Source organism: Mustela nivalis, assembly GCF_964662115.1.
Source record: "Mustela nivalis genome assembly, chromosome: 8".
NCBI classification, from domain to species: Eukaryota; Metazoa; Chordata; class Mammalia; order Carnivora; family Mustelidae; genus Mustela; species Mustela nivalis.
Window position 1 is genome coordinate 6,723,030 of NC_139027.1, and position 15,776 is coordinate 6,738,805.

General features: G+C 57.0%; 1 protein-coding gene across 5 annotated transcripts in view; it reads left to right on the top strand.

Moving 5' to 3' along the window:
• The window catches only part of HPCAL1 (hippocalcin like 1), a 109,664-nt gene that overhangs the window by 54,534 nt on the left and 39,354 nt on the right, over positions 1 to 15,776 (top strand). The window contains exons 1-2 of one of the 5 annotated variants that reach the window (XM_082745507.1): positions 10,156 to 10,244; positions 10,395 to 10,458. The exons of the other annotated variants lie outside the window; for them this stretch is intronic. The gene's annotated coding sequence lies outside the window, so the exon portion shown is untranslated. Of the gene's footprint in view, positions 1 to 10,155; positions 10,245 to 10,394; positions 10,459 to 15,776 lie in introns of those variants that run through there. 5 annotated transcript variants of the gene reach the window in all.

Genomic DNA, 15,776 nt, shown 5'->3' on the forward strand with positions numbered 1-15,776 from the left:
ATGCTGAACTCGTGGCTTTGGCACGTCCTGGTGTGCTCCTCCCCAGCCCACCCACAGTCCCATTCTGTCACCTCAGGTCTTGGGTGTCAACTTCTGGAAGCTTCCAATGCCTGCCTTGCCTGCCACGGGCTCCCCCACGGGCTGCTGTCCTGATTTCCACCCCCTGATGTGGACACCACCGTGAGGATCTCGGCTCCCAGCAGTGGCACAGGGAGAACTCAGCACCCCGAGACTGCACTGCCGTTTGGCTGTCAGATGGACGATGTTGGGGGAGGCCCAGGGCCCCCAAGTGTATCTCATACAGTGCCCTTGTTTTCGGGGCTGCACCAGTCTGGGACTTTCCTGTGGGGGCAGCCAGTGGCAGGGAAGACACCGGCTCCCCCCGTGTGTGAGGAGGGGTGTTCGGCCCAGCAAGGGGTGCTGGGAGCCACACGGAGGGTGCCGACCCCGCCCGTGCTGAGAGGCCCCTGCGTTGCCATGGGGAGTCCACAGGAGAGGAGTCTGTCTAGAAACTTCTGGTTGCTCCTCTAGTTTATAGTCAACTGCCAAGGACTTAAGGAGAAGCTGGTCCCTGCATGTGCGGCACGTGTTGTGTGAGATACTTAATCTAGGCAGGGCGGGCGGAGACAGATGCGGTTCTCAGGGGGTACTTTGTTGTCATGATTTGAGCAAAAATTTTAATATCTCTCTTAATGAAAATTCATAAACTTCAGAAAGAAACCAGTAAAGCAGAAGAGTAGTTTTGCAAGTTCTGATGTCCATTTTCAGCTTCCCAGCATAAATGTGTCAAAATGCCAGCGGACGCCCTCTCCACCTGAAGCTCCCGGTGGATCCGTGCTGGGTGGGGGTGTGGCCGGGGCGCCGGGGCAGCCCTCTGCCCCTCATGAGCTGGTGCCGTGTGGGATCCCTGCGCCTCATCTGGTCCTTGCCCTCTCTACTGTGGGACTGTGTGTGTACATATGTGTCCATGTGGGCATCTCTGTGCACAGGTGTGTGTGCATGCACACATGTGTGTCTCTGTTGCCAGCGGGCATATATGCATGTTGGTGTACATGCTCGTGTGCACGCTCGTGCGTGTCCGAGTGCCAGCATGCATGTCAGCACGTGTGCTCATGTGTGGGATGTACACCTGTGTCTGCATGTCCACGCGCATGTCTGTATGCTCCTGTGGGGCATGCGTGTATGTGTGTGCATGTGAGTTCATGTGTCTTCATGCCACACGTGTGTGCCACTGTATGTATGTGCCTGTGTACTTGGGGGCATGCACTTATGTGCACATGCTTGTGTGTGCATATGTGCTCATATGTCTGTCTCTCACGCATGCCGGTATGTACATATGTGCCCATGCACGTGGGGTGTGTATGTGTGCATGTGTCTGTGTCACACGCGTGTGTTTGCCCATGTATGCAAGGGCATGCAGACCTGTGTGTGTATGTGCACTTGTGCCTGTATCTCCAACAGGCATGTCAGTGTGCATATGTGTATGTCCCTGTATATGGGGGCGCACATCTATGTGTGTGCATGTAAATGAGTGTGCATGTGTGTTTGTGCACACATCCATGCCAGTGTGTGCATGTGCATGCATGACCAATGTGTATCCACATTTATTGGACCAGAGCTCCCAAGGGCGGGTCCCCTCCTATCAGCTGGTCAGTGGAGCTTTGGGGACAGCTGTGGTGTGGCTGGAGAGCCCCCTGACTCCCCCGGATGCGCTGAGCCCCCTTTCCTTGTGCTCAGTGTGGGTCCTCAGTGTCTCTCCTGCGGCACATCTCCTGCGGCATCGTGAGCACTTCTTTGTGGCTTTGTCTCCTCCCGGGGACCACTGTTCCTTAGGGCCTGCTGGCTCTGGCTTCCTCGGGAGCCGGCCTCCCACGCAGCTCCGGGCACCAAGGCTCAAGGTCGGTGCGTGTGTTTGGGCTTGAACGGTGGTGTGTTTACTGGGCTGCTCTGCCACCCGCACCAGCAACTCCAAATGACATTTCAGGAATTGAATTACATTTCAGTACTTGCAGAATCCAGGAATAGATCATTTGATTGTATCTGTTGGAAGTCATTGCCACAACTGGCTTCATTTTCTTAGCCAACATCTATCCTGAGTCGGGAGACATGGCAGAGGGATGCTGTCATGACCAGATTTTCCCAAAAGCACGTCCCCCGAGCTGGCGGTGGCCCATGCTTTCCCCCAGACTGGGGGACGGCTGGCACTGGACACCGCCACCGCCTGATCAGTGCACTTGGTGCCTGATCCAGTGGCAGAATCTGCCCAAAGCACGGCCAGCCCAGTCCCGCCGAAGATGCCCCTTTGGGGTGGCCGCAGTGAGGGAGCTCTCCCCGGCTCTGTGGGGCCGGAGGGAGGGAGTGTTTCTTCTGCCCAGGAAAGTCATGCAATGCCTGTGCCGGATCGCCATGCCCCATCTGGCCTTTTAGGGGTATGTTTCCTCGGGGGCTCACTTTGCTCTTCTCTCAAGCCCCTGGGAAATTTTCTTGGGGTTTTCCCAGGCTCCCGGTATCTCAGATGCCCTTCCCGGCCCTGGTGGGCACCTGCCTTTCTGCTGTCCAGGTGCTGGGTGGTTGCAGGACCAGGAGGCTGGGGGCCGGGTGAGGGCAGCCACTTACCCTGTGCTCGCATTTGGGTTTTCTGTGGAGCCGGGCCCCGGGCCAGGTTGTGAGTCTGGAGCTGCCTGCTGCTACAGAGAGGTGGGAACAGTCAGCAGGAAGCGGGTTTCAACCCCAGTGCACCTCCTACCCCTGCTACTTCTGGAGAGCAGGGAGCTTTCCTAACGAACTCCTGAAGGGAGAGCCTTCCAGAAAGCCAGTTGGCAGCCCTCTCTTGCTGCTCCCGCCCCCTTCCCAAGCCCCAGAGTGGTTGTTCTCTCCACCCCACCTTTGCTGTTGACTTGAGGGAGTCAGCCTGGCCTGTCTTGCTCTGGGGTGATGTATGCTTCAGGTCAAACTTGGAGAGATCCAGGCTGATGGCCTGGCCTCTGATTTCGTCTCCCACTATGGTTCCCACCTGGTGTTGGGCACAGGGCTATGTGAGTACAAGTGGCCTCGCCCTAGGAAATGATAATCAGGTCTCTGACAAAAGTCAGAGAGTTCATAAAAATATGCTTTTGTGTGTGGTGATTTTAACAGGTGAATGCATGTGCCTGTGGATGGTTCTAGATGCATCTGCTCATGGATATTTCTAGATGCACGTGCCCGTGGATGGCTCTAGATGCACATGCCTGTGGATGGTTCTAGATGCATCTGCCCATAAATGGTTCTAGATGCACGTGCCCGTGGATGGTTCTAGATGCGCGTGCCCGTGGGTGGCTCTTGATGCGCGTGCCCATGGGTGGCTCTTGATGCGCGTGCCCATGGGTGGTTCTTGATGCGTGTGCCCGTGGGTGGTTCTGGTTGCGTGTACCTGTTCATGGTTCTCGATGCGCATGCCTGTGGGCCTCCTGGTCACTTTATATTTAAGCTCTACCTGACAGGCATCAATAAGCACCGCCTGGTGTGGGAGCAAGTTCCAGAACTGCAGGCCCTTACCCTGCCCTGGGGCGGGTGGGGGTGGGTGGCCCACAGCAGGTGGGGGATGGAGATAGGGCCCTGGTGTGGCGGGAACCCTCGGAGGGGTCCCTCAGGCCTTGTTGGAGGAGGTGGTGGCTAAGCAAGCCAATTTTGTCTCTTGGAAACTGTTCCCTATTAATCAAATAATAACGAATGTGCTGTGTTTGGATCCACCAGGGAAAACGCCATGAGCTAAAAGGCAATGTAAGCTCAGGCAGGCCAGATTTACTTGGACTTCGAGAAGTTCGGCTTACGGTTTTAGAAAAGGAAAAGGCTCAGGCCTCATTAGGCCACCCCCCGCCCCCCCGTGTGTCCTTGAAACCTTTTCCCTTCTTGAAATGTGCTTCTTAACATTCTGGAAAAAACAACTTTCTCCTTCTATATATGGACCTTATCTGGACGCGCAGACGCATACCTGGTCCTCTTATCTTCCGCAAACGCCGGGGTTGGGCCCTGGGGAGGTGGGGGGAGGGGTGGTAGGTACACAGATACTGGATTTGGCGTTGTGCCCAGCCAGGTAGGGCGAAACACTGGTGTGGGGGCCCCTGCTGGAGATTGCGGCCTGCCTTCATGAATTCCTCCTTTCCCTTGGAGGTGACGACGAACCTGGTGCCCGCAGTGCTGCAGCCCGGTGGGGCATGTGGCAAAGGAGAGAGGGGCAGCATGTGTGCATGTTCCTGTGTGTCCACAGGGACATGCATGGAATTGGGGGTGGGGTGGGGGTTGGGATTTCGACCTGGTGGGTGTCCGGCCTGTTCCGCGCATTCGTGTGCACCTGTGGACGCTCTAGGGCCTCGTGCATAACTGGACCGTCTCCGTGAGGAGCGGTTAGTTCAGTGCTGACAGGAAGAGGCTCCAAGGAGTGTCAGACGTGCTGGCCTCGGGGTGGGTTGTTGTGTCTGACCCCAGGCATGGTCCCCCATGGAGGGCAGAGGGGTGACAGTGAGCGAGCCCTCGGACAGGCTGTCCTGGGATGCTTGGACATGGGGGTTGGGCTCCAGATACGAGGCGACCACTGGCACTGGCCCCTTGCAGACCACGGGAGCCTGCCCAGGGTGGTGACCTACAAAGACACCACCAGAGCCCCCTCGGCGAGAGAGGAAGGGTGCTTTCCTCTGTCAAGTGACACCCTGCTCCTGGGTCAGGACGGGCTTGCAGGTGGCGACCCTGTCAAGGAAGGGTCAGGTTCTAATCCTGACCCCCAACAAGCTTCTGCCCTCCCTCTCTGTGGTTCTCAGTCTCCCCATCTGTATGGCGAAGGGCTTATCTGAGGCTGTTAGTGAATTGGACATGTTATGGGGTGCAGGCCCGACCCACAGCCTTCAGCCCCAGGGTCCCCAGCAGGGAGAGAGGACCTTGGAGGGACCACATTTTCTTCCCATGGCCCGTGGACACTAGCCTTCGTTTCCGGGTGGCCTGCTTGGCCTCCTCACCCCCTGCTCCACACTTTCCCCGCAGGGCTGCTCCATTCACCCCCCCAGGTGGCCAGGTGAGGCACCCAGGAAGTCCCCCCCTGCCGAGCCTGGGCTGTCTCACCCACAGATGGCGGTGTGCCGTGGAGGACAGGGACCTGGCCCACCCACAGATGGCGGTGTGCCGTGGAGGACAGGGACCTGGCTTCCAGACATGGCCCTTTGCTGCCCTTGTGGCGCCGTTGCCCGGGTTTGGTCCTGGTCCTGGTCACGAAATTTCCACAGAGCTACTCATGGGTGATGACACAGAGACCTCGGGGCACAGGCCAGCCGCCCCCTCCTCGTGTCACAACTGGGTCTTGGGACCTTTCTCTCTCCCTCAGAGGCCCGTTCCTCTGGCCCCGAGCTTCAGAGATAATGGATACCCCGTGGGGGTCTTCCTCTTACGTTAAAGCACAGCAGCACGCCGCTGGAACGTGGGGGTACAGCGGACAGTGCCCGTCTAGTGTCACCAGAGGTCCCGATTTCACGTCTGCTTTATCTCTGCTTCTGTTCATCCCCCTGTGGGGCTGAGGAGCAGAAACACTGCGTTTCCTTGGTGTGAGCCACACTGGAGGGCCGTGGGCCACGCCGCTTAAGGACGGGGGAGACCTTGCGTGAGAGGCACTTCCTTTGGGCGCCGTTGGGAATCCACTCAAGTGTGTGGAGCGTCCACTCCATGTCCTCCATCCATGACCGAGCGCCTGTTGTGTTCCAGTCACTGTTCCACGGAGGGGAGGCGGGATGGGGGAGGCTGGCTGCCTGTGAGCCCCCAGTGCGGCTGCCGGAGCCCCACAGCTCCCTGGCCTGGAAGCCAAGGCTGGTCCTGGAGAAGGTGGTGAGCTTGAGGGCTTCCCCCGCCCCCGGCCTCTGGAAGACCCCTGGGTACCCCCTCCCTGTTCTTCATCGCTTCGGTGCCCTCCCTGGTGAGCAGAGCAGTGCTCCAGGGCCCCGAGAAAGGGAGCACTGCCTTGCTGCCCTGCACGTTGACCTGACCTTCCAGTAAGAATGCTGAACAGGTCCCTCCCCAGAGCAACAGCCACGGGCCGGGCCTGTGAGGACAGCGGCCCTGAGTGGCTGAGGGCAATGGCCTGTGAGCGTGTGGGCCTGTGGGCCTGTGGGCCATGGGCCCGGGGTAAGGGACAGGTGGGCAAGATTCCCTGACTGGAAGGGGAGGCAGGAGAGGAAACTGAGGCTGCAGGCAGAGGGGCTTGTCCAGGAAGGGGCAGTACGGGGTCTCCCAGCAAGTTCTCTCGGCCCCACGCTGAGGCGCTTCTCCATGAATAAGACATGTGGTGGGTGGAGGCTGGAAGTATCATCCTTATCCTCTGACTGATAATAGAAAAATTAAAATTTAAAGTGATCTAAAGTGACAAGTGACAGGAGCGTTCCTAGAAACGGGAGATTGGGTGTGGGAGCGGATCTCAGTGTAGACGATACCATCAAAGAACGCCCTGCTGTCGGTGGGGTTTTAATGTTGCAGAGTTTTGTCAGCCAAGGAAAGAAATAAGGTCTCTCGGTTCCGGAGATGGTGGGAGTTCCTTCGTTTTTGCCACCTCGTGTCCCAGCTCAGGGCGCAGAGTCACACCACAGTGTTGCTTCTTATGGGAAGTCCTGGGACTTCGTCCCAGGTTACTTGAGGACCTTGGAGTTGGCACCCTAGGACCTGAGGCCCCTTCCTGCCTAGATTCCCCACTGGCCTTGAGAAGCCGGCCCTCTCCCCCGCCCGCCCTCAGCCTTCTGGAGCCAGGAAAGCCTTCCAGATTGGGTATGTCTGGGCCCTTGGGCAAGCTAGAAGCCCTGGCTGGCCTGGCCACCTCCCCAGAGATCTGTGGTGTCCTTACTCTGGATCACCTGGCCTTGTGCTTGGGGTCTCTCTCCTTTGTCCCAGTCTGGGTCAAACCTTCGGAACTCACAGGCCAGACCCACCTTAGCGCCCGCTCACCTGGGCTCCTGCAGAATTGACTTTGTGTACATTTTAGCTTCTAGGTCAGTGTTTTCCACCTTGGGCCTCTAGCAAACACAGCCTGGACAGGGCCTCAAGTCCCCAAGTCTCCTGACCGGCTCTTCCAGGAGCTCGAGGCAACCTGGCTGGGTAGGCAAGGCCACCTCCTCCCCACCCCCCTCCCCCCTCCCTCCTTCAGGGTGTCCTAGATCATCCCCCTCACTCACTGGGTCCTGTCTTCGAGGTCAGTGGGGCAGTACATGAGAGCCCAGGAGGCACTGGACTGCCTAAAAGCCTTACTTTAATTAGAAAAGTTATGTAATGCAATACATAACACGCATCAGGAAGTTGGCGAGATATAGGACAAAAAAAGTCACCCATCGTGGCCTCCCCCCCCCCCCCACCCCGGCCCCGCTCCTGGCTGCGTGTTCCCTTCTGGCCTTGTTTGTCTTCATACACACCCCTGCCTCGGGGGTTGCCTGTTGACCCCTGACCTCACCATTCTCGGGGGCTTTAGGGTTGTAACAGGGAGCACCTGCTTCTCGTATGTGTATGAAGGCCAGGCTGCAGGGACAGAAGTCTGCCCTGCCCTCTGGGACCTGCCCATGCAGACGGGAGGCGTGCGCTGGCTCTGAGGGAGGTACGGCTTCAAAGCAGCGGTGCCCTCTCGGAGCGCACGGGGAGGCAGGCACAGGTGTCCGATCCAAAGACGACGCACGGGACAAGAGTTGAGGTAGAGGCGGGAGCACAGTGTTGAGTGCTGGGTGGAACGGGAAAGAATGCTTTGGACTGTGTACATCCAAGAAGGCTTCTTGGAAGAACCTCTTGGGAGGGCCTGGGAACTGACTTAGCTGAGGGTCCACAGTGGGAGGAGCTGGGCAGAGGGGAGGCGGGCAGAGCCTTGTGCCCGAGGGCAGAGAGGAGGCGTCCTGAACCCCCCCCCCCCTCACCAGAGTGGCAGCTCCATGGGACAGGACCTTGTTGGTCTGCTCACCACCCAGAACAGGTTGCCTTGAAGTGTTGAGTGGAAGGGTGGGCAGACAGGGAGGTGTCTGTGTCCGTGCCTGGCCACACAGGAGTGGACTTCGGGAGATCTGGGCCTAGAGGCTCTTTGGAAGGATCTGGAGGGATCTGGGCCCAGAGATCTTTGGCGGGGGAATAGGGGGGATCTTCCCTAGTCAGCTGTCTTTAGGGAAGGAAATCCTACAAGAACAAAAAGGCAGGGGCAGTGGGTGGAGAAGTCCTACCCATCATCCCGGCTTAAGAGACCACATTCTGGTACCTGTCCTACCCCAGGAGGACAACCCTGCAGCCACGTAGCCCTATAGATGGCATTTCGTACATGAGATCATTCCTTAGGTACTGTGTGAAAACCTTTTTTTTTCATTCAGCAGCACTTTGTTCTCTGTAGAATTCTCTAGGCCCTGCCTGGACATTCGGCTGCTCGTCCTGGGGCTGGGAGGTTTTGGGGGCTTTGCTTGTCCCCAGAGCTGTGTGTCAGAGGCGTCTGGGTGAAGAAGGGAGTACGCAGGCAAACCAGGCAGAGGGCATGGGATCCACAGCCCCCCTGTTTCAGAGCGTGCAGGAAACTGCAGGCAAGCCTGTCTCACCAGGTGCAGAACGGACAGGGATGCAACCGCCCCGTTGTCGTTCACAGTTTTGACAGTGACCCCATTGTTTACTGGGATGAACGTGACTTCCAAGGTCAGAATCCACCTGATGGAGGGAAGCCTCAGCCTCTTCATAGCCCTGTGACCTTGGGGGGGTTGGTTCACTCTCTGACTGTGACCTTGGGGGGAGGGTTCACTCTCTGACTGTGGTTTCCTCCCTTGTGCCTGGACGCAGCACCTCCCTCGGAGGGTTCCGGGAGAAAATGAGACCCAGGAAGGTGTCTCCGTGCCAGTGCCTGGTGCGTACCAGGCGCTCAGCAAACGGTTTCCTTTCTGCCCTTCTTTTGTATCTGGGGAGAGAAAGAAGAACCAGCTGCAAAACCACCAATTAGTGAAATAATTAGGAGAGTAGTTGGAGAGAAGATAAATATTTCTATTAGCTGTGACTGCTTATTAATATCTAATTTTCAAAAATCCTGTTCTTGTGCTGAAAATGTTATGTCGGGGACCATACAACTGTGTGCATTTGTCAAAACTCACTGAACTGTGTACCTAAAAGGGGTGAATTTTAGTATATGTAAATTATACCTTAAAGAACTTGTCTTTACAAAAAAAGATCCATTCTTAAAGCTGATAAAGCATCCGAAAATACCCAGGTCTCGCATTAAGGGGAAATATGCCTGCTCTAGACGAAGAAGAAAAAACCCCGACATTTAAATTTCTTTTGACATTTAAATATTTTGCTATTGTTATTTCTTCTCTTGTTATAGAAGATAGACAGGTGAATTCAACAGGTGTCTATTGAATGCCTGCTATATGCCAGGCACTGTTTTTGGCTCTGGGGATACTCCTGAAACATAAAGTAACAAAATCCTGCCTTGAGGACAGGGATTAGGAGGGGGACCAACGTGATAATTGAGCAAATTCCATCGCGTTGGGAAGGAGCTGAGCAGAGTCATGGGGAGTGGGGGGTGCTGGAGGGAGGGGCTTACAATTTGAGATAAGTCAGTGGTGGCAGACCTCATTAAGAAGGTGTGATATTTGAGGGGTGCCTGGGTAGTGTGGTTGGTTGAGCGTCTGACTCTTGGTTTTGGCTCAGGTCATGATCTTGGGATTGTGGGGTCGAGGCTGCGTCAGGTTCCACGTTCAGCGGGGACTCTGCTTGTCCCCCACATTCTGCCCCTCACCTTACTCATGCTCTCTGTCTCTCAAATAAGTAAATAAAATCTTAAAAAAAAAAAGTAAAAGGAAGAGATATTTGACCAAGTATGGGGACCATCACCAGGGAGGATGGTCTAGGCAGAGCCGGTGCCAGATCCGAGGTGGGAGTGGGCCTAGCGGGCTTATGGGAGGGAAGGGTGTTGGGGGGAGAGCAATTTTGGAAGCAACAGCACCTAGCCTGGCAGGGTAGCCCTGGATCACACTGCCTTATAGTTTCTAGTCTCATGAATGTCAGAAAATACATGTCTCATTAAAGTTCAGTATAATGAGACTATTTTTTACATACTGCATCGTAACTTGTTTAATATAACTTATTGAAAACATCCTTCCATTTTATTAAAACCATCCTTCGTGGCCCGATTTTGCAGGCTTTGGTCGTGTTTCATTCCTGGGCACGCACTGCTTATTTCACAGACACCCTGCTGTTCAGCACTAGGTCCTTCTAGAAGGCACCGTGGAGAGGTAGGGTGAGCTGGATGGCCTAGGCTGCACCCGCCCACAGTGGGTGGTCGGTGGGAGGGGGCCGAGCAGAAGCACAGCTCAGACATGGTACCTGTATGTCCAGACCTGCTGGGCACTTGGGATTCATTCTGGTTTTTTCCGCTGCTTTAGCACTTACCCGGAGAGGTGTATGGATAGGACTGACTTGAGAATGTCACTGGCCTACTGCTTGCAGGTGAGTCTGGACTCTGACACCCACGTGCCCGGCCATTCTGGTCCTGTCTTGTGCACTTCGCTCCTCCTGGCCCACATCCAAGCCCACCTTCTGGAAGGTTCCGTCTGTCTCGGCTCCCGTCATGCCGTCACCTCCCTGAATGTTGTACTTGGAGGGTATCCGGCAGATGAGCAACTTCGGGGTGGAGCCAAGGCCAAGTTACTCACTGTAACACACAAACGGGGGCCGGCTCGCCGCTCTCCCTTCCGCTCGGCCCAGGGGCTGTGTTTGGCACTGAAATACAGAAGTGGTTATTAGGGAGTCCTGCCCTGAGGAACCGTCAGCCCAGCATCGAAGGTAAACTGATACACACAGAAGAACATCCAAAGTCCTCCAGGGCACAGCACGCTGTCCTCTGAGTGGGGACAGGGGGACACGCAGAAGAAAGCTTGTCTGAGCAGCGTGCAGAGAGGGGCTGCTGGAGAAAAACCACCTCACATGGGGCCGAAGGCCTTCCTTGAGCCTAGTGGGCATTTCCAGGCTGTGGCCTCCTGTCCGCCTGGATGCTGGAGGCCAGGGTGATGCTGGCACTTTGGGGTAATTTGCCTGGTTTCAGGGCTCTTAATGGGATTTGTGACGTTGTGGGATCCTGAATCCTGTGGATTCAGCTGCCTGTGTCCCTGGGCATTTTCCAGATCTGCTCTGCACCTGCCTTGCCCACGGCAAAGTGCAGGGAGATATAATTTCAAGTTGGTATTGTTTTGGTTTTTTTTTTTTAAAGGCTCCTTTGAAGGGAGGTGTGGGACTTATCTGTGCGAATAATCAACATTTCCAAGGTGCTCAGGGCTGGGGAAATTTGGTTGCAGCCGTGTTTTACCCCCTGTCTCCAAAGTAGGGCACTGCCCAGGGCAGGGCCCGGCCTCTGGGGTGAGGCTATGGTCTGCTGGGCACCTGGGCTGGAGAAGCATGTTCTTCAGAGTATTTTGGGTCTGGTTATGTACGTTCGGTGCTCGTTGTAAAGAATGTGAAAAATGCAGAAAAAAAAAAAAACAGATCTAAGCCCCTGTCCTGCGATTCAGAGAAATCACAGCTAACGTGGGCCGTTTCTTCTAGTTGGTATGAATTTATATACAGGATGGTGAGTGGACACAGTGGCCATACCACAAATTCATTCCATATCCCACCTTTCCAGTGAGCGTCATCGCCCATTCCCCCGGTGCTTCACAAGCATTTATAAACTTAACTTTTCATGGCAAATCACGGAAGGATCTAGACATGGACCTACTTCAATCCAGCCTCTCGTTTCACAGGAGGCCGGCCTTGCCTTCCTGGGGATGTCGGGCGGAGGGTGGAGAGCGGGGTGTGGGCCTGGAGCCATCGTTGTGAACGCCGCACCCGCCCGCCTGCCCCCTCCCGCCAGGAGCACGGTCAAGTCTCCAGCACCCAGGCCTGGGCTGTCCGCCTGCGCCAAGTCTGCGATTCCGGGGACCGGATCTGAAGTTCGGCCCTGCTGCTTCCCCCAGACCCGGTCTCCTTCTTTCTGTTTGCAAAATGTCCTTCACTGCGTGTTTCTAGAAAAACTGTGGAGGTGGGCAAGGTGTTGGTTGTGGGGGTGACTGTGATGGGACATGGCCCCGGGAGCAGGTCTGAGGGCGGCCGCCGGTGAGGACGCCACAAACCTTTTTCTGGGGCGGCTGGGCTGTGTCTTTGCCCTTGGACTTCTGTGGGCTGCTGGAGGTTCTGGCGGTGGGGTCTGAGCTGTGGTGGCCTGGGGCCCCAGGGACAGTGGCCAGACCCTCCCCGCAGGCCTCAAGTCGTGGGGCCACAGCGACCCTGGACGGCTCCCGACAGCTGCTGTGGGCTTGGCCCTGACTGCCTGTGCATCTTTCCCTGCCCCCGCTGTGTATGACGTTATACCCGTGTCACCGTGGATAAAACCCTGGCGGGTGGGGGGACGCGGAATCCCAGAAGCTCTGCGAGGTTGAAGGGATGAGCTGAAACGTAGAGTTCACGGCGGGCTTTGCACTTTGGTTCAAGTGCAGATGCATTCATTCACGAGCGTGCAGGTGTGAGAACGACCTGAGAAGCCGTGCGAGGCCGCGCTGCTCCCCATCGGTTGAACAGGACACATCGCAGCCCCTGCCCTTGAATCAGGAGTGGGCCCGGCGGCCCGTGTCCTCTGGGAGAGGGGTCTTGTAAGGGAAGGTAGACTCCCCACCCCGGGGCCACCTGGGGGTCCAGGCAGGAACCGTCATCTCCACAGACGAGCTTGGCACAATTTTAACTGCGCCAGAGCCCACGCCCCAAGGGGGCCCCTGGAAGCTGCTGGTGCTGCTCTCTTGGCCGCCGTAAACTTGAAATTAAAAGAAGAATCCAGTTTTCAGGAAGTGTGCAAGCTTGCTCAGGCCTGGAGATCGCAGGCTCCCTCGCCCTGGGGCTGCCAGAAAGGTGTGTGGGCAGGTGCATGGTGGCAGAGCCCCGGGTCTCAGGCTGCCCTGTTTGTGGGCACAGCGGCCCGTGAGAACTGGCGAGGATCTGGGCAGGGGTGCTGCTGTGGGCAGGGCGTGGGTGGAGGAGTGTTTGCTCGTTGCTCAAGTACACCCAGCCCCTAGGCTTTTTTCCAGCCAGGCTTCCTGCGGCCACCTGGCTGCCAGCCTCCCTGACTGTGACCCACCCAGGTGCCTTGCATATGGGAGCCAGGGGCACTGACCATGGCAGCCCACTGACTATGGTCTGTCCCTAGAGTGCTTGGGCCCCGAGGGCCTGCCTTGCCCTGCCTGGAAGGAGCTTCTTGGGACTGAATCTGACCAACTCAGATTCATCCTTTAGGTCTCTGCATGTCACCTCCTCTAAGAAGCCTTCCCAGATCCTTAGGTAGGGCTGTAGGCCTGTCCGTGCCCATGGCCGCCAGCGTCCTGCACTCAGCTCTTCATGGCACATGTCACCTTGCCCTGGAATCTTCCGGCAGGGGGCCTGCTGCCATCTCCTGGAGGCATCTGGGTGCCCCAGAATCAAGTGCCACCAGGGAGGTCCATCTAACTGTGAAACACCCGGTAGGCCCTTGACCCAAGCAAGAAGCCACCTGTGCTCCTTCAAGATTAAACGTGGTGCTTTGAGCAACAGGCCAGGCCTGAGTCACTGAGCCCCAGGACAAGTCTTGCACAGGGACCTCAGACCCCCCTTCCTGCTCAGACCTCTGCTGGCCTCCCACCTTCTCCGGCCCAGGGTGCCAGGTCCAGAGGGTTGAGGGAGAACATGGATGCTGTGGGGTGGGTGGTGGGAGCATTCGCCTGAGGCCGAACAAAGGAGACATGTTTACTGAGCACAGTGCGGCAGAGAGGCAGTCTGCGGGGAGGCCGTGGGTGGGGCCTGCTTTTAAACGGGGAAGATGAGGAGATGCGGCAAAATCTGGAATTCTCCCTTTCTTGGTAACTGTGCCTGGTTGTAAGTAGCCCACGGTCAGTTAGGGCCTGTGGGTTTTGGGGAGGGGTGGTACAGTGAGAAGGAGGGAGAGAACCTTCAGCAGACGCCACGCCCAGCGCAGAGCCCGGTGTGGGGCTCGATCTCACGGCCCTGAGAACATGACCCGAGCTGGAATCGAGAGTCTGATGTTCAGCTGACGGGGCGGACCAGGCACCCGTGGATGTTATGAGATGGGTCACCTGAAGGGCTTGTCAGTAGTCAGCCAGGGGGTCGCCGCCTGGGACCTTCTACCTTCCATTGCTTAAGCTGTTTGCCTCCAAGCGGCCTCTCTGTAAGGAACTGCACTGGGGCGCGTTGCTGATACCTTTTGTATAAATTCCCCACCCGGGTCCCTGTGCCCCCAGAACCTCCCGTCTGTAGAGCTCTCTGATGGAACGTTTGAGACTTTGGCCTGCAGAAAGACCCCCTCTTGTGGGATCTTAAAAAAACTTGGGGAGAGGGGTGCCGCCTGGGTGGCTCAGTCAGTTAAGCCTTTGCCTTCGGCTCAGGTCCTGATCCCAGGGTCCTGGGATCGAGCCCCATGTCGACCTCCCTGCTCCGTGGGGAGCCTGCTTCTCCCTCTCCCTCTGCCCCTCCCGGTGCTTGCTCCCCCCTCCCGCTCCTTCTCTCTCTCATATAAATACATAAAATCTTTAAAAAAAAAATAGGGCTCAGAAGGAAATGGCCACATGCCTAGTCCCGCAGGAAGGGCCGTGGCCGAGCTTCCCAGCCCACGTCAGCCAGAGCAGAGGCCCCGGGCTGCACCCTGGCCTGTGTGGGAGGAGTGTGAAGTGCGTGTGCCTGCCGTCACGGCCCAGTGTGGTCTACGCAAACCAGCCGCAGGGCTGCACGTCTTCCTGTCCCGCCCAGCCACACGACCATTGAAACTTGGCTGCCGAGAGCCCCTCCCTGCTGGATGGGGAGCGTGGGCTTGCTTGTGCAAGACGTTCTCGAGCCGGGGGGGGGGGGGGGGCTCTGTGCCCTGCAGGACTGTTGGTCCTTTATTTGGGACGGAGGGACCTGCTTCCATCAGGGAAGTCCTCACTCAGGGCGAGGATCTGTCACCAGATGGGGGCAAGCAAAGGCACAGGGGAACATATCCACCTCAGGGCCTCTTGCCCTCTGCACAGCTGGGGGTCCAGCTTCATCATTCTGTGTGGGGGTGTGGAGGGCTCCGGTTCCCTGGAGAAGGTTCAGGGGCGTCCTTGGCCTCTGTCTGCTAGATGCCAGGAGGGACCCCATGCCCCAGTTAGTTGTAATAACCAAAAATGTCTGCAGTCACTTCCAAATGTCCCAGGGGAGCAAAATTGCCCGCAGAGGAGAACCACTAAATTGTGTGCATGTGCACATGCATGCGTGTGTGTGTGACAGCGTGTACACACACACATGCATACACACTCCTTTCTGCAGGTGGCTGCGGGTGGGCAAGCTTGCTCTCTGGCCAGAGTCTGCTTCCTGTTACTTGCCCCTTCTCGTAAAAACAAATTTCCCTTTCATACACAGACAGCCGAGCAACTGTTGACCTCCGCCCTTGGGTTGGGGGGGGGTGGCCGCGTGGAGGAGGTGGGGGCCCCAGGCTGAAAGGTCAGTCATTTCTTCAGTCGGGTCAGAAAGCCTCTTCGTGCCCAGGAGCCCACAGGCCAAGGTTGTTCTTGCGCAGACCGGTCTTGGAGGGGTGGGGCAGAGGGACGAGGCCTGTCTGCTCACGTCACCTGGCACGACTAGCTTCTGCAGAGAGAAAGTGGTTACTTTTCACTCCCCCCCAACCCTATGGCTCTGCGCCAGGCGGTGTGCTAGGCCCCCAGGTAAGACCTCGTTCTGGGTGGCTCAGTTGTTAAGTGTCTGCCTTCGGCTCAGGTCATGATCCCAGGGTCCTG